Source organism: Pleurodeles waltl, chromosome 1_2 (assembly GCF_031143425.1).
Source record: "Pleurodeles waltl isolate 20211129_DDA chromosome 1_2, aPleWal1.hap1.20221129, whole genome shotgun sequence".
Taxonomy (NCBI): Eukaryota; Metazoa; Chordata; class Amphibia; order Caudata; family Salamandridae; genus Pleurodeles; species Pleurodeles waltl.
In genome coordinates this window covers 972,405,992-972,424,048 of record NC_090437.1, presented here as the reverse complement: position 1 = coordinate 972,424,048, position 18,057 = coordinate 972,405,992, and the positions used below count along the sequence as shown (strand labels likewise).

Sequence of the window (18,057 nt, the reverse complement as noted above, 5' to 3'; positions counted from 1 at the left end):
GGCATGTGTAGCTGTAGATACACATGCTGTGCATAGACTATAAAGCAGTCCCTCCATAAAGCGGTGTTTAGTGTGTATGGGTTGCAATTGCTTGAAAAAGTGTTTTTTAGTACAGCTTGTCCAACATTTGCCTGTTGTCTGGCAAAGACGTCTACACAATAATGATTAGTAAAGGTGTGTGGTGTAGACCATGTTGCTGCTTTACAAATGTCTGCCATTAGTATGTTACCTAGAAAAGCCATATATGCACCTTTTTTCCTAGTGGAATGTGCTCTAAGTGGTACAGGTAATTGTCTTTTAGCTTTTGTGTAGCAAGTTTGAATGCATTTGACTATCCATATTGCTATAGTTGTTTTAGATACTGGGTCTCTGTTAAGTGGTAATGAGAAAGCCACAAAAAGTTGTTTTGTTTTCCTAAAATGTTTTGTTCTGTCTATGTAGTAAATAAGAGCTCTTTTGACATCTAAAGTATCTAGAGCTCTTTCTGTTACCGATTCTGGTTTTGGGAAGAAAACTGGCAGTTCTATTGCTTGATTAATATGAAATTGCAAAATTACTTTTGGAAAAAAATGTGGATTTGTTCTTAATACAATCTTTTCATTATGATCCTAAAAGAAGGGTTCTTCTAAAGTTAGTGTTTGGAGGTCACTAACACACCTGAGAGATGTGATAGCAATTAAAATGCTACTTTCCATGAAAGTTATTGTAATGGGCAGGAGTGTTGTGCCTCTAATGGTGGAGCCATGAGTCTTTTGAGTACAATGTTTAAGTTCCAAGATGGAGCTGGAGGAATCCTTGGTGGAATTATTCTTTAGTCCTTCCATAAATGCTTTGATAACTGGAATTCTAAACAGTGAAATATGCTGTCTATTTTGCAGCTAAATGTAAACAAATAGATGTGTAGGCTAACTGCCTTTTGTAAATGTAATAAATATTGTACAATCTCCTGTATGGTTGGTTGAAGAGGGTCGATGTTTTTTGTTTGGGAATAAGAAACAAAATGTTTCCATTTTGCTGCCTAGCATTGTCTATAGTGCTAGGTTTGCATGTTTGTTTTAGATATCCATACATTCTTGTGATAAATGTAAATATCCAAATTCTATGACTTCAGGAGCCATATTGCTAGGTTGTGTGATTTGGGATTTGGATGTCTTATCTGTCCCTGTTTCTGTGTTAGAAGATATTGTCTGTTTGTAAGTTTTGGTGAGGAACAACAGAGTTCTAGAAGTGTTGTGTACCACGGTTGATGTGCACATGTAGGGGCCACTAAGATCATGTTGAGTGAAGATTGTTTTGTCTTCCTTACTAGAAATGGTAAGAGTGGGACAGGGGGAAAAGAGTACGCAAATACCCCTGACCAACTCATCCATAGAGCATTGCCTGTGGACTGAGGGAGTGGGTACCTGGAGGCAAAGTCTTGGCAATTTTTGTTTTGTTGCGAACAGATCTATTTGAGGTGTTCCCCACTCTGCGAAGTACTGCTGAAGGACTTGTGGGTGGAGTTCCCACTCGCGTGTTTGTTGATGCATCCTCATAAGCAGGTCTGCTAACTGGTTGTCCGTGTATGGAAGATATTGTGTAACTACGTGAATATGATGACGAATCGTCCATTTCCACACAAAAAAAACTGATAACTGGGAAAGTTGGTGAGATTGTGCCCCCCCCCCTTTTTTGTAGATAGTACATGGCAGTCAAATTGTCTGTACGTATCACTGTTTTGTGTTGCAATTGAGGTAGGAATGCTCTCACTGCGAAGAATATTGCTTGCAGTTTGAGGTAACTGATATGAAGAGACTGGTGAGTGTCGTCCCATATTCCCTGAACTGTTAGGGTAAGGAGATATGCTCCCCACCTGTTGTTTGAGGCACCTGTTGTGAGAATAATCTGAGGCACACGGTCTACAATGGGCCACCCTTTTAAGAGGTTTGTGGTATTTCACCAATGTAGAGAGACAACACTAGATCTTCCATTTGACCCTGTGTCTGAGGCCACTGACAAGAGGGACACTATTGAAGAGGACGCATATGAAGTCTTGCATGAGGCACTAAGGCAATACAAAATGCTATCATACCTAACAGTTTCATCACAGTTCTTACTGTGTATGTCTGGTTCTGTTTTAATGTTGCAATTAATGTTTGAACAACTTGGATCCTGTTTTGGTTGGGAAATGCTATTCCTAATTGTGAATTTAGGATAGCTCCTAGGTATGGTTGTGTTTGCAGAGGTTGAAGGTGGGACTTGAGGTAGTTTATAGTGAATCCTGGAGAATGTAGGAGGCGTATTGTAGTTTGTGTATCTTTCTGACAGTGATGGAATGAACTGGTTTGAAAAGCTAATCGTCCAGATAAGGGAAAACATGAATTTGTTTACTTCTGAGAAGTGCTGCGAACACTGCGAGGCATTTTGTGAATACCCTAGGAGCAGTTGTGACTCAAAAGGGTAACACTTTGAACTGGTAATGTTTTCCTGCTACAACAAATCTTAGGTATTGTCTGTGTGCAGGATGAATGGGCATGTGAAAGTAAGCGCCCTTTAGATCTAGGGCTGTCATGAAGTCTCCTATTTGTAATAGAGGAATAACATCCTGAAGAGTGACCATGTGAAAATGTTCTGAAAGAATGTAGTGATTTAAGGGTCTGAGATCTAATATTGGTCTGAGAGACCCATCTTTTGGGGAATTTGAAAGTACAGGGAGTAAACTCCTGTCCTTTGGTATAGTAATGGTACCGATTCTATAGCCCCTTTTATAATAAGAGAATTGACTTCTTCTTTGAGAAGGGTTAGATGATCTTGTGAGAGTTTGTGTGTACGAGGTGGTATATTTGGCGGAGTGGAAATGAGCTCCAGACAATAACCATTTTGGATAATTTGAAGTACCCATTGATCTATGGTGATTTGAGTCCACTGGGGGTAAAAGTTGTAACCTTCCCCCTACAGGAGTGATGTGGTTTAATGTTGCATTTGTTCATTCATTGTTTAGAGACTGACGAGGATCCTCTAGATGAAGATGGTTTTACTCTTACTTTGTTACTGCTTCTTCTATATGACCCTCTGAAATAACCTCTGGTGTATTGCGAGGTGTGGTTAGTTTGACTTGTGCACGACGAAAATGACTTCTATGCATGCTGGCTTGCAAAGCTCCCATGGCTCTGGCAGTTTGATTGTCTTTGTTTAATTTTTCAAGTGTTTCAAGTGTGGTATCCACTTGTGGGCCAAATAAATGCTCCTTATCGAATGGCATATTTAGACCTGCATGTTGTACTTCTTGTTTGAAGCCTGAACATCTAAGCCATGCATGACGTCTTATGATGACACTTGTATTAATACTACATGCTGGCCTATCAGCTGCATCAAGTGCACAACTAATGGAGTTGTTAGATATTGTTTGTCCCTCATTTACAATTTCTACCCCTCTTTTACAATGATCCTCTAATAGGTATTGTAAAAGTTCCTCAATAGCATTCCAGTGAGCTCTGTAATATCTAGAGAGTAGAGCTTGAGCATTCTGCCTGAGCTGCTCCTTTCTTCCCTGCAGCATCTTATTTTTTACTTTCTTTGTCAGGGGGAGGTGTGTTTCTCATGTTGACTGGCTATTAGCTCTTTTTCTTGCAGTTGATGCAATAATAGAGTCTGGAGGAATTTGTGTCTTTGCAGATAGAGGATCAGTGGGTGCAGCTTTATACTTTTTATCAACTCTAGGAGTGATAATCCTTGCTCTAACAGGTTCTTCAAATACTTAATCTGCGTGTTTAATCATTCCTGGTTACATTGGAAGAAATTGGTTTTCGTTGTGTCTTGCACCAAGGGTGTCAAATAAAAAGTCTTCCTCTATGGGGCCAGTGTACATATTTACATTGTGATATGCTTCTGCCCTTGCTATCACTTGTTGATGTGATGAAGAATCCTCAGGAGGTGAGGGTCTGGTCGGGTAAAGATCCGGATCATTGGGTGTAATGGGATCTGGGTCATACTAATGGGTCTTGCTTGTCTAATGTATCCCCTATATCTTGTGACCCCCCCACCCAGGTGGTGAACTAGGTGGTGTGAATCCTAAATGAGTAGGAGATGTTGGTGGAGCATGTTGTGGAGAGGTATTTAAAGGTGGAGATGTGGATGTATGAGAAGAAGTCTTTCCTTTAGCAGTCTTCTTTGAAGGTGCAGAGAAATCAAGACTTTCATCAAAATCTGCCCTGTTCCTTGCTGAATCGGACATCGGCGCTGCCTAGCATCCATAACTTCCAAAATTGGTTCCACCTGTGGTGTAGGGGATGTTACAGCCCGTCCAGAGTCAGTTTGAGTCTTCTGGAGTTTTTTTGGTTCCGAAGCTTTTTAAGGATGGAACATTTTCTGTGCTGAAGTTGTCGCTGTTTGTTGGGGTTTTTTGTGTCGAAGCGGTCAGTACTGAGACAGTGTACAGTTTCTGTTTTGTTGGTGCCTAAGTGGAGCTATTGGAGGTTGATGCCTAAGACTTGTCTTTAACTTTTCTCTGTGCCGAGCTGGTATGCTGGGCATCCGAATAACTTTCTCGGCTCCGACCATGGCTGGGATGCAGTGGCGGACCGGTGACCTCTTGTTTTAACCAAAGGGAAAGGGGGCTTTTTACATACAGTTTGTGCTGGCTGTAGAGTCTGACTCTCGATGTCTGGCTGCACATCAGAGTCTGAATCTTGGACGGAGAAGTCCCCGTCCTGGCTACATCTTCTTGCGCATGCTCTTCTCCGAAGATGTCCGGTGTATCTTTTGTCTGTCTGTCGTGATGCCATTTCCATCCAATGGGCCCTTCAGTCTCTAAGCAGCACACTTCGCAGGTCTGGTTGTTGTGGTCTGGTGAAAGACACAAATTACACACCTGGTGTTGGTGGAAATTTGGAATGGCATTTAGGGCAGAACTGAAATGGACTATGTTCCATCAGGGATGCATTGTTCGACAGCACAACACCACATGGTAGAAGTAGGCCTGATGAGGGCCCGACCAGGCCTTTCTGCTCCAAATAAATTTGATTCTGAGTATAGAAAAAGGAACCGAAAGTTTAATAATTAAGAATACACATTCAGAAACAATACAGACGACGATAGAAAGATGGAAAGAATCCTGTTATAGACTGTATGGAGCCAAGAACTCTGAGCGAGAGGAACACACGTCCAAACCAGACGGCAGAGAAAAACAATCTAACAAAGGACTCGATGCCCATGTGCAGTATCACTGAGAGGAGGAGTCACTTGAGCCCGTGACTCAAAAACTTTCTTCGAACAAAAACAAGTTCTAGTACTCCGAACCCAACACTAGATGGTGAACTTATGCACAGCATGTGTATCTAAAGCTACACATGCCATCGAACGCACACACACACATATATATATCAATATCAAACTCTTGGATGTTTTCAGTTTCCTTTACAATCAGTCTTTACCTTTCGATGATGGACAGTTAAAACTGGCCATGTGTCTGCCCACTCTAAACAGGGTGGGCAAACAAATGGCCAGACCTGAGACGGCCCTTACTTTATCGGGCCACGGGAGATGCAAGATGGTGGTGTAGATGGAGTAGTCTCCACCGCTGACATACTGAAAGTCCAGCATGATGTCAAATGAGGCAGGTGGACCTTCAGTTTGGTGGAAAGGATACTCCTTTGCGTCGGAGTACCCTCTCCATCAAACTATAAATCATGCCCTAAGTTCAAAGGTAAAATTTCTGATGAGGTGGAACCAGGTTTCAGTAGACAACCTGCACTCGGCCTCAAATTGCAACTAGGTCCCAGTCTACAGTGGACAGTTGACTTAGGTTGGCTCTTAACATTTTTTGCTGCTATGTTTATTTATAACTTTAAAAATTCATATCTCCTGTTCAGCTTACTGTTTTGTCATTTTGGTGTCATTTTATGCATTACAATTTGCTTTATTTTTCTTCTGTTGTGTTTGGACTTTATTACTGTTTTGGTACTGCATAACTATTTCATATGTCTCTCATTTAAACCTGTCTGTTGTGAGTCATAGCTACCAATGGCAAAAAGCAAAATGCAGATTTAGCTTTCTACAACTTCGGGCAGGGCAAAGGTGACATTTCAAAAGTCACATTTCCAAAATACTTATTACAAATCTGACTTGTAAATTGGGCTTGTAATAAATATTTCAAAAGTCAAAAAATGAACATTGCAGCTTTTGTCTAGGCGAAGATAAAATTGATCAAACTGAATATTTTATCCCAATGCTTTCTTATGTATAAGTCAAGCGTGGAAATAGCTTTGAGGCGCTAGTGACTATTAGAACATCTTTAACGTTAACTTTTACATATCCCATTTATAAATACAATGCACTCTGCCTTAGACGGCAGGAATGCTTACGTAGGGGTGACAAACATTTCAAAGAAGGGCTTTGGCTTGTCACACAAAGGTTTTTTTTGACAGGTCGAATCAGCAGTTTAAAACTTGCACAGCCAGGCTACTGGTGACTGGCTTGCAGCCATGTTTACATTCTCACTGTAGTGAACAAGCACAAAAGACGCTGCAGTCCACTTGTGATATTTAACTCACAGGCTTTAGGTACACCTTGGGACCATGTACTAGGGACTTCAAGGAAAGTTGAATATGTTGATTAGGTGTAAAATATTTTTATAATGCTGAAAGGAGGAGCACAAGCACTTTACCACTGGCTGGCAGTTATACAGTGCACAGAGTTCTATAAGCAGCAAAAATAGGGGTCTGCAAAAAGGTCTGGGTTGACCCTGTAAAGAAGGCACATTTCCAAAAGCAGCCCGCTCAGTTATGGTCTTTTGGAACAAAAAACACAGCGGGTGTTCGTTATTTAAGGAGAACCTCCTATGGCAGTTTGAACACAACTCAGCGAGGACATTTTCTTGGAAATTGTATTTTTTTTTATAGACTTAAAGATAACTTTCTCTAGATTCCTTCTCTGACCTGGTCAAAGATCACAGTATAAATCCAAATCCCTTTGAATCGCTGACTGCTCAACTGGCTTCAACCGCATCTGTGCTGATCCCAGGTTCTTCTTCCGACTAAGTCGTCTTTCCTTTGGTAGCTCTCAGAGAACACCACCGGAGCAACCAGCACAAAATAAAATGTAAAATGGGGCACTGTAGGTTTATGGTCTGGCAAAAGTACTGAATACACTTCCCGACCCAACTAGCATGTGAATCTACAGAAAGTTCACCCTGCAAAATGTATGTATTCCCAAAGATGGTATCCTTCTAAAAAAAGATCCTTTTCGCACACAATAACACATTTGGTGGGAATTATAGCATACCTTTTATTTGAAATGTGCACATATGTGGATTAATCAAAGGCAAGTCAAATCATATCAACTAAAAAAACATGAAAGGAGACAACCAGCAATCTCACTGTTTGTTCTGTCCATTTACTACACAGTAGCATCATGACACAGATGGTATGTGAGGACTAGTTCAGCCCAACAAACGGACCAAGTGAAAAGTGCCTGGATGCGAACCAAAGTACTCTGAATTGGGAATAGCACGTGTTCACCACAAACCTGAGAACTTTCCAGTATTTTTTTTCATTAAGTAGACCTGGCAGTAAGGTCTACATTGGCCAGGAAATCAAGTATCTCTTGTAGCATGGCATTGTGTTCTGTTGAGTTACAGTACAAACGTTTGATTTCCTCAAGAATTGTTCGAAGGTTCCTGTATAAAACATGGATCTCCTCTTCTTTGACTGATCAGGAAATAACTGGAGTAGACTCTCTTGATTTCTTGGGTGGTTTGGCACTGTCCCTTTAGCACACTTCAGAATCTTTCTCAAACTTCTGATAATTACAAAGTTGTTTTCAATCATTGGTTTATTGGAGCTATCTTTATAATGAAATGGCTGCAGACAATTATCTGGCGAGAAGCCATCCCACTGACCTTGCAACTGGAAAATTCCTACTCCTCCTGGGATGCCAAAGGTAAAAGAAAAATGTACACAGAAACAGTGGTTGTTTATAGGATTTGGAACTCTGCTGACCCACTTCTGGTTTCATTTGGGTATGCACTACTGAGGAAGATAATGACTTGATATTGCCGCTAGTAAGATCCCTGTCCAAGTTGGTCCTCTCCTTGAGCTTTAAAAGGACTGAGGTCCTAGTTTAGTCTATGGCAGCCCTAGTAGTGTCTATGTTCTTTTGGAGAGACTGTATAGTTTTGCTGGTTTCCTCTCAAAATCAAACAGCCTAGCACCAATCTATTTTGAACTTCAAGGCAGAATTTGTTTATTCATATCACAGCCGCATCGGTAAAACAGATCCATTTCATAGTGTCCCAAAGTAGTGACTCAGCCTAGTTTAGTTGCTTCCTTGGAGACCAACTCATCTTCTTTAATACTATATTTGATTCAACTCTTGTTCTGGATGTTGGTGTGCTGGGTGAATGGGAATATGATATTTCACTATGCTAGGGTATAGGCAGGTATTAGACTCAGTTGTATATTGCTCACACTGCATTAATTCCAGATAAAGTCATAGCAGGGCTCGAAAAATCATAAAAATAGACCTGCAGGTCGAGTAACTTAAATAATCTACTCAACCTAACGGTAATGTACTTGACCCGTAAATGGGTCTCAAATAGTGTGATCCTAGGCAAATAGTTTACAGAGTTGCCGTTTTCTTAATTCTCACATACGATTGCACCTTCATATATGTGAGCTCATCATTTCTGCACTACAAAATAACCTCTTTTGTTTGATTAAGTAGACTAAAGTTGCTGCAAGCATCACAATAATCTAACCCACATACCCATGAGGTCTAGCCCACATAACCTAGGACGTTTTAGCTTACTAACACTGCCATCAGGGCAGGAGTGTTCCTCAGCTTGTTTAAACACTCAAATGTAATAAATATATTACTAAACCATGATGTGGTAACATTGTCATCAACACACAGTAACTTTCCAAGAAATGTCCAAAAACCTCCCCACTAACTTGCACTTTACTGATAAAATAGTGTATTAACAATCTGTAAAAATTGGGTTTCAGAAAACATATCCTTTGCACATTAACATGTGAAGTATCCTGATTTGTTTTCATCCTAATAAAATATTTTTTCATCACACAGAAACATAAAAAAACGCTTTCATAACTACTGAAATATATTTTGAAATGTTTGCACAGTTGACTTAGTCATTTAAATGTTGTGTGTTAGGAAAAACCTGACACCCTATTTCCTTTTATTTTACATTCTAAGCTGCAGGTCTCACAGTTCACCTTACAAAGTCCTGGAACTCTGCAGTCAGAACAAGATTTAAAGGCATCTTTTATTGCCCCTCCACTTTTCAACTCAACAGAACACCTGTTCAGTGTCACCTTGTCAGAAGGGACGAGTAAGTGTGAAAAATAGCTGGACCTGATCCAATAAGACTCACCAATGTGAGTGGTCGAGTGGATTTTTCAAGCCCTGCTTAGGATGTTTTTATAGTAGTGGGCATATTTAAACATAGACTCCATGGCAGTGGTATGAAGGTGCAGAATATACCTAAGTGAGTATAAATAACAAGGTGCTTTTTGGTATTTTATTAATATGTGTAGGGCTCTGCCTAAGTATTATATGTATATTTATTAGTAGATTGACAGTGGCAATTATGGGATTTTATTATTTTTTATTAAGAGTCCTCTGATAAGTTCATAGATAAAAGCACAATAAGTTTGAAATGCTCTCCAATTATGATTTTGTGGTTTGAGTTAACTTGGATACCATACACCATTCCAATAAGGCCACCGCCATTTTGAGTAATGTGTTGGGTTGCTTTAAGTAGTCTGTTTTTTGTGTTAATGGATTAAGGTATTTTAGTGATCAATGTGCTCTTTTTCCCCCATCCGTGATCAAGGCTACGGCCGAATCGCGTTGGGAGGAACCTTCTGTGTAATAGTAAACTTTCTACGTCTGGCTGGAAGTGTCCTGACCTTTTCTTGTACTATAAGGAAATGCTTGGTTGATATATATATATATATATATATACACACACACACACACACACACACACCAATCCAAATACAATATAAACACAATATTTATTTATATATAAAAAAACGTATATACATATCTAGCAAAAGAAGTCTTGGTATGACCAGACAGGCAATGGGGAGGTGGGTGGGACTGTGAGGAATCCACAGGTAGCTACTGTATCCACCAGAAAAAGCGTTACAGAAGGAAAGTAACTTGTTCCTCTGATGGATACAACTACCTGTGGATTCCTCACCTTATGAATAGAGTCACAAAGCAGTATCACATTCAGAGGTGGGTGCCTGACCGGTCACACCAAGAAATCCTGCAACACAGAACGTGCAAAATGGCAGTTCCTCCTAACTTCAGAATCCAAGCAATAATACTTCTCGAAAGTGTGGAGGGAAGCCCAAGTAGTTGCCTTACAAATATCCACAACTGGTACACCTCTAGCCAAGGCCGAAGTGGCAGACTTAGCCCTGGTGAAATGGGCTCTATTACCCTCAGGAGGAACCTTTTTTGCCAGTAAATAACAAATCTTCATGCAAAGAATGACCCACCTGGATATGGTTCTCTTGTGGACGGCTTTGCACTTCATCTTGCCCACATATCCAATGAAGAGTTGGTCATCAACACAAAAGTCTTTTATCCTTTCAATATAAAAACTCTGAGCTCTTCTTGGATCTAGGCAATGAAGTCTTTTGTCCTACTTTGAAGGATATGCAGGAGGGTAGAAGGATGAAAGAGTTATAGACTGCCCCATATGGAAGGGAGTGACAACCTTAGGAAGGAAAGCCACCGTGGTTCTCAACACCACCTTGTCACCATGAAAGGATGTAAAGGGAGGTTTGACACTAAGAGCCTGGAGCTCACTCACACGCCTAGCAGACGTGATGGCTATGTGGAAGATTGTTTTCAAGATTAACATCCTCAATGAACCAGAATGCATAGGCTCAAACGGAGAAACCCATTAAAAAAGCAAGAACCAAATTCAAATCCCACTGAGGCATGAGAAACGGAGTGGGAGGAAACTTGTTAGTCAGGCCTCTCAAGAACCTGATAACTATAGGAGATTTAAACAAGGAAGGCACAGGAAGGCCGACAGCGTCGATCAATAACCCTTCACAGTCGCAAGTGCACAACCCTTCTGTGCTAAGGAAAGGGCGAAAAGCAAAACATCAGACAAATGGGTCTTTAAGGGATCAATTTGGCTCTGTCCACACCAAGTAACAAATGTTGTCCATCTATTCTTATAGAAAGTTTTGGTGGAGTGTCGCCTGGCCGATAAAATAACATCCACCACTTCCAGAGGGAGAGAAAATGAACTCAGATTGCCCCGCTCAATCTCCAGGCATGAAGGTGCATGCTCTGGAGGTGGGAGTGTAGAATCTGCCCCTGCAACTGCTAGAGGAGGTCTGCCCTGTGAGGGAGACGGAGCAGAGGGCACAATGAGAGTTGGAGAAGGTCTGGGTACCAAATCCTTCTTGGCCAATCCGGAGCTATTAAAATGACCTGAGCCCGGTCTTGGCGAATCTTCCTCAGAACCCAAGGAATCAAGGGTATGGGGGAAACGCGTAAAGTAACTGGCTGCAACAAGACATCTGAAATGCGTCCCCCAATGCTCCTTACACCGGATCCTGGAGGCTGCAGAACAGCAGGAAGTGCGCGTTCTCCTGAGTGCCAAACAGGTCTATCTGTGGAAAACCCCACATCCGGATGATGTGAAGGACCAGGTCTAGATGGAGATGCCACTCGTGATAGGCAGAGAAATGCGAAGACTATCCACACGTACGTTGAGAACTCCAGCCAGATGGTTTGCTACTAAACAAATCCGATGATCCTGAGCCCAGGACCAGAGACGCAGAGCCTCTCTGCAGAAAAGATACGACCCTACTCCCCCCTGCTTGTTGATGAACCACAACGCGGTAGTGTTGTTCGTCAAAACATGTACTGACTGACCGTGAATGGGCGGGAGGAAGGCCTTGAGAGCCAGACGTATTGCCTGTAGTTCTAACAGATTGATGTGAAACATCTGTCCTACTAGAGACCAAAGGCCTTTGATCACCAGGTGCCCGAGATGAGCTCCCCATCCAAGAGAGGAAGCATCAGTTATGACCGTGGCCACCGGAGGTGGGAGGCAAAATGGCCTTCCTTGAGAAAGTTTGCCGTCCACAGCCCACCATCGTAGATCCGCTGCAGCGTCTCTGGAGATAGTTATCGACTCCTCCAGATCCCCTTTGTGTTGAAACCACTGCTTGCGGAGACACCACTGGAGAGCCCCCATGGGCCAACGTGCATGACTGACCAACAGAATACAAGAAGCAAACAGACCGAGCAGACGTAGGACCTTGAGGACCAGAACAGCCGCTCCCTTTTCAAACATTGGAATCAACACCTGAATCCGCTGAGGCAGAGGATAGGCCCGATTCAATGTTGTATCCCGTACTGCCCCTATGAACAGGGGGTGCTGAAAGTGCTCCAGGTGAGACTTGGGCATGCTTACCATAAAGCACAGTTTGAACAACAACTGTGTTGTCAATTGCAGTGGATGCAGCATAAACTCTGGGGCCCCGGCTTTGATCAACCAATCGTCCTAGGTAAGGGAATACAGATACTCCCTTCCTTCTGATGCAAACACCGCCATCACCTTTGTGAAGACTCAAGGTGCGGAAGTAAGACCAAAAGGAAGGACCACAAACTGATAGTGTTGCGACCCTACCACAAACCTGAGATACTTCCTGTGCGACTTCAGAATGGAGATATGAAAATAAGCATCCTGCAAGTCAACAGACACCATCCAATCGTCCTTGCTCAACGCCAGAAGCACCTGCGTTAGAGTGAGCATTTTTTTTTTTCCTGTTTGAGGAACCAATTCAAAATCCTCAGGTCCAGGATAGGGCTCAATCGACCATCCTTCTTGGGAATCAGGAACTATCCTGAATAGCATCCCTGAACCCTTTCCTGCTCTGGAACCAACTCCGCTGCACCTTTTGATAAAAGGACTTGAACCTCCTGTAACATCAACAGGAGATGATCTTCTGAACAAAACGAATGACTGGAAGGATTGGGAAGGGGGGAAAACTCCCAAAAAGGAAGGGCATAACCTTTTCCCACAATACTTATTGCCCAAGAGTCCGATGTGACTAACTCCCACTCATGGAGAAAATTAAATATCCTGCCCCCTACGGGAGAAGCAGGACTTAAGATGGATAGCAAACTAGGGCTGCTTTCCTTGTTGTGTTTCCCCAGAGGAAGAGGATGAGGCAGGTTGCTGCTGGGTGGCTCCTCGTGTCCTAACCCTCCCCGCCCTCTAAAAGATCTATAAAGAGGCTTGGCAGGCTGTTAAGTGCTGGACTGAGGCCTTCCACGATAAGAGGATCCACATCCAAACCCCCTAAATCTCCGAAAGGATCTGAAGGGAGTAGAAGCAGAAGCCTGTAGCCCCAAACATCTCGCAGTAGCCCTGCTGTCTTTGAAACGTTCTAAAGCAGAGTCTGACTTGGGCCCAAGCAACTTTTTTCCGTCAAACGGGAGGTCCGATAAAGTTGCTTGAACATCCATTGAATATCCAGAAGACCTAAGCCACGCATGCCTCCTGGTGGCCGTTGAAGTACCCATTACTCTGGCTTCTGAGTCTGCTGTATCCAGACCAGACGGGATGATCTGCTTGGCCGCTGCTTGAGTGTCCAAAAGGAGCTCATCAAACTGCCCCTGCATATCCTGAGGCAAGTTAGGCACCACAGCTCTAGCAGTGTCCATCAAGTCAAGGACATACCTCCCCAGCACACATATAGCATTGACTGATTTTAGGGCCATACTACAAGGGGAGAAACTCTTCTTGGCTGCTTGCTCCATTCTCTTGGACTCCCTGTCCGATGGAGCAGCAGGAAACAAGCCAGGTGCAGAACAAGACCTAAACCACCAAGCTTTCAGGAGTCGGATGTTGGGATAAAAATCCAGGATCCCCAGGTGCATCCATGTACCTCCTTGCTACAGTCCTGGACACCACTGGCGACGTAACAGGCTATCTCCAAATGTCCAAAATAGGCTCGGTAAGAGCATAATTGAAAGGGAGCAGGGGCTCCGCAGAAGTGGAGGAAGGATGCAATACCTCTGTCAAAATGTTTGTCTTTACTTCCGAAGATGGCAATGGAAGCTTCAAAAATTACGCAGTCTTCTTTATGACAGTGTGATAGGATGCTATCTTCTCTGTAAATTCACCCAGGGATGAAAGATCCCACTCAGGGGAGGCATCCAGTCCACTAGCTGAGTGCAGACCCTGAAACTCTCCCAAAGGCTCAGAAATCTCTCTTTCCTCTAATAACTGTCACTGGTATTCCTGCTCTTCCAAGAGCCTCAATGCTCTCCTCCTCTATCTCAGTCTGGCCTCCAATCTCGGCGTCGACAGAGAGTTAGCCGACGTCGACCTCAAGACAGATGAACGTGGCATAGGAGATGATGGAGATACACTACGTCCCGACCGGGACCCATCCGGCGCCGGTATTGACTCCACTGGTGCAGTTGGCATCATTTGAGGCTACGACGTCATCGGCGCCGAACCAACACCCTCAGCCTGATAGAAAGGCACAAACGGAGCCGACTTGGATGGAGCAGGGAACTCAAGGAGAACGCTAATGGACCCTTGGGACCAGCCGGTGCACCAGCAGGGGCCATAGCTTTGTTAAAAATGCTGAACATAGCATTTAGAAAAGCCGTTGGATCCGCTCCCGGAGTCGGGAAGGCAGGAAACCTCTGTTCGTCTTGCAGCGCTTGATTCTGATCCTAAAGCTGCGTCACCGGCTCCTGAACCAACACAAGTGAAAAGTGAGTCAGTGGATTCACCAGGGACTCGACCACCTCGATCATTGATGGCGCTGGAGAAGTCTGAGGACTCTGAGGCTGGGGATTAACAGTCGGACTGACCTTCCACGCCATAAGACAGCATGTCGAAGGGGACTGAGATCCAGACCGACCTCTAGAAGTACGGCGTCGAGAATCGTGCCGGCGCCGCTTCTTGTGTGATCACGACCTATGAGAAGAAGCGTCCCTTGTCTTAGATCTCCGATGACTCTTGTGACCTCTCTTAGCTTTTGCTTCTCTTTCTTTTAACGCCTTTGGATGAATACTCTGGCAAGACACGCACCCTTCCATGTCGTGGTCCGAACTCAGACACCACAAACAGTCTTCATGTGGGTTCTGGACTGACATACGACCCCCGCACTCACGACAAGGCTTAAAATCAGATTTCTTTGGGGAGACATTGTAACAAGTACAACAAGACAACTTCGAAACAGTAGCTGTTCGAGAGCTAGGAATAAACCGTTGGCATCAAAGGCACGGCAAAAAGGGAAATGTAGTCAGCACGCTGGCGAGGACCTCTTATTGCCACAATGACGTCAGACGGAGTCGCATGCGGAGCCATGCAATTGTGACGTCCTCGTCGATGTGAAGAGCTGGGAAGAAAGTTTCCGTGGAATGCTGGCGCATTGGGAGAATTCATAAGGTGAGCAATCCACATGTAGTTGTATCCATCAGAAAAACAACTGCAGGCTGTTTGGCTGGTCAATGTATTAGTCCTGACTTGTGCTACAGATCGTATTTTTGTACATAAGGATTGCATGTTCTGGCCACTATCGGACTCAGAATCTACACAAAGATCTTTAACATGCTCAGTTCTCTTCTGTGCTACGGAAAGGAGGAGCTAGGCTCATGGTCTCTTGCTCTTTGTTTAGTCTTAATTACAAAGTAGTAAAAACTCATTTACAAAAAGTAGAGATTTGCATATTGAAGGTTTGGCTGTATAAATACAGGTTGCACCTTCGTTATTTAATTGTGTGACACAAGGCTGGAGTACGCTGTTAGCTAGGGATCCGAGACCAGTGTCACGGTGTCTACTAGTGGCAGAGTTGCCAAGGTCAGGGCACAGAAGCATCTGGTGTGGACCCTCAGGGTAGAATACCCGTCAGGGAACAGGGCCAGAGGGAAAAGTCCTGGGAAGACCCACTGGCAGAAGTTCAAACTAGGGGGCCCCTATGGCTTTGCTGTGCCAGAACCAACTAGAGAGAGACGGCAGACTACGTAAAATTTGAAACATAACCTCCTGGTAGGCTATTTTGTGTAGGGTTGTCGATGGCCCTGGAAACTCAAGACGTTCTGAGCATTGGCCCAGAGTCCGATTTTGACTGACTTTTTGAGCTATGCACTTGCAAGTTCCTGACAGACTTTCAATGGCTGCATAGAGATTAGTACCACTTGGCTTTCTTGAATTTAAAGTGGGTTTTCGATTCTGACTTTTTCATGCAGGACAAACCCCATGACTTTAAGCGATGTCGGAACCTCTGTATCAAAATCTACCTCTACTTATACTCAGCAATGTAAAGCGTGTGAAAGAGATGCATATTTGGTTATTCTAGAAAGGGTATTGGTTCCGTTCTGATCCTTGGTTGGATTTGAATGACAGAAAAGCCAGGAGCAAGACAATGACTGTACTGGATATTTGACGGCTGTATAAACCATTTTTTTGAGTCAACCGACAAGTAACTGAGGAAACCTATAAGCAAACACTAGTTATAAGCAGCCATGGTTATGACCTAAATGGTACATCTAAGAGCACCCATAGGGAGCCATGGCATATGATCTCTATTGTCTCACCTAGAGCTACAGCCAAGCAAGCCATAGGTAGACACTGAATACAGGCAGGTGAGATAAACAGTACAGCATGCATATGAGAAAAGTGGCTACTGCAAAAGGTCTTTAGAGAATAGGGGAGGCAGAAAAACAAGGAACATGCATGCTCTGGTCACAGGTAGTCCGTGCCGGATGCCATGATGAGGCATGCAGATGGTATGGTACCTGCATATCATAACTAAAGAAAAGCATGAGAGGCATATTGTGAGGTAAAAATCATTCACAAAAATATTGCCCCAGAAGAGTTAGTTACTGACCCAGGAACAGACAACAGTGTGCTCTGCAACCAGGGTAAATGCTCTATATAGTCCACCCAGATGTGACAGAAGTGCAACGCACTGCGTGCAGCCAGATTAAATGTAATATAAATGCCACCACAAAACAACCTGGTAAGAAGCCTACACAGTGAGTATCTGGCCACCCTAACGAATAGTGTTGGTTAACTTTTACTATTATATGCATAATGCATCTGTTTATTAGACCACGGTATGGCGATTACCAAGAGGACAGCCTGTCACATTTTACACATTGCAAAATGTTTTTAAGGCATAAATCTATATTTTCTAGTTTTTTTTTTTTTTTGCCCTAAGGCTTTTACTCTGTCGACTCGCTAACTCTGGACTTCTCTTCCAGATAGTCATTCAAACCACTTTTTTTCCATTGCATTCTTCAAGTTTTTGCTTTTCTTTAGAGTCTACATTTCTCCAACTGTCTGTAATTGGCTACAACCTCCTCCTCTTATTTACTTACTGCAAATGTGGTAAACAATTAACTATTTCAGTTCACTTATGAGACCCTGATTCACTTTTGTGTCTCCACTACCCCCATATTTCATGTGTATCAGTTTTAGTGCTTTTCTCAATTAATTAACCAGTCCAATCACGAGTGATCGGAGCAGCAGAGGGGCTGCTGTATTACTTCAAGGCAGGCCTGGTCAATCTTGTTGACTGCTAACTTGGAGGAAGAGGACAAGCATCATAATTTAGTCAGACTTTAATAGTAACAATGACTGGCACAATATGCAGTGTCTCCACAGTGCAGGTATTTGCAGAACATATAAATATTAATCAAGACATTGAGTCTCCTCATTTTAGTTCCTCCTGCTGATCTTAAACCTCTACTGCATCTAATCAGGTACTTGCTATTGAAATGTTAATATTTTTAGTCCATTAACCAGAATACATAAGGATTCACTAACCCATACACCATCAGGTATGCATATGAACCCTGTGTCATTGTCCTAAATCAGCCTGCTATACCCACTTGACTAAATATCTATAGTAACCTTAGACTTATTATATTTGCCATATTCTTCTGGCTACCTCTTATTCAATGGGCCAAGTTCTCAAACATGCTGCATCACACGTCATTTTGTGACCAATAATAGACTGAAATTACAGTTTGTGGAATATAACACTACACCTA

At 43.0% G+C, this 18,057-nt stretch overlaps 1 protein-coding gene across 2 annotated transcripts in view; it reads right to left on the bottom strand.

The window, feature by feature from the left end:
- CHIC2 (cysteine rich hydrophobic domain 2) overlaps positions 1 to 18,057 on the bottom strand; it is a 137,514-nt gene that overhangs the window by 21,322 nt on the left and 98,135 nt on the right. The gene's annotated exons all lie outside the window — the stretch shown is intronic.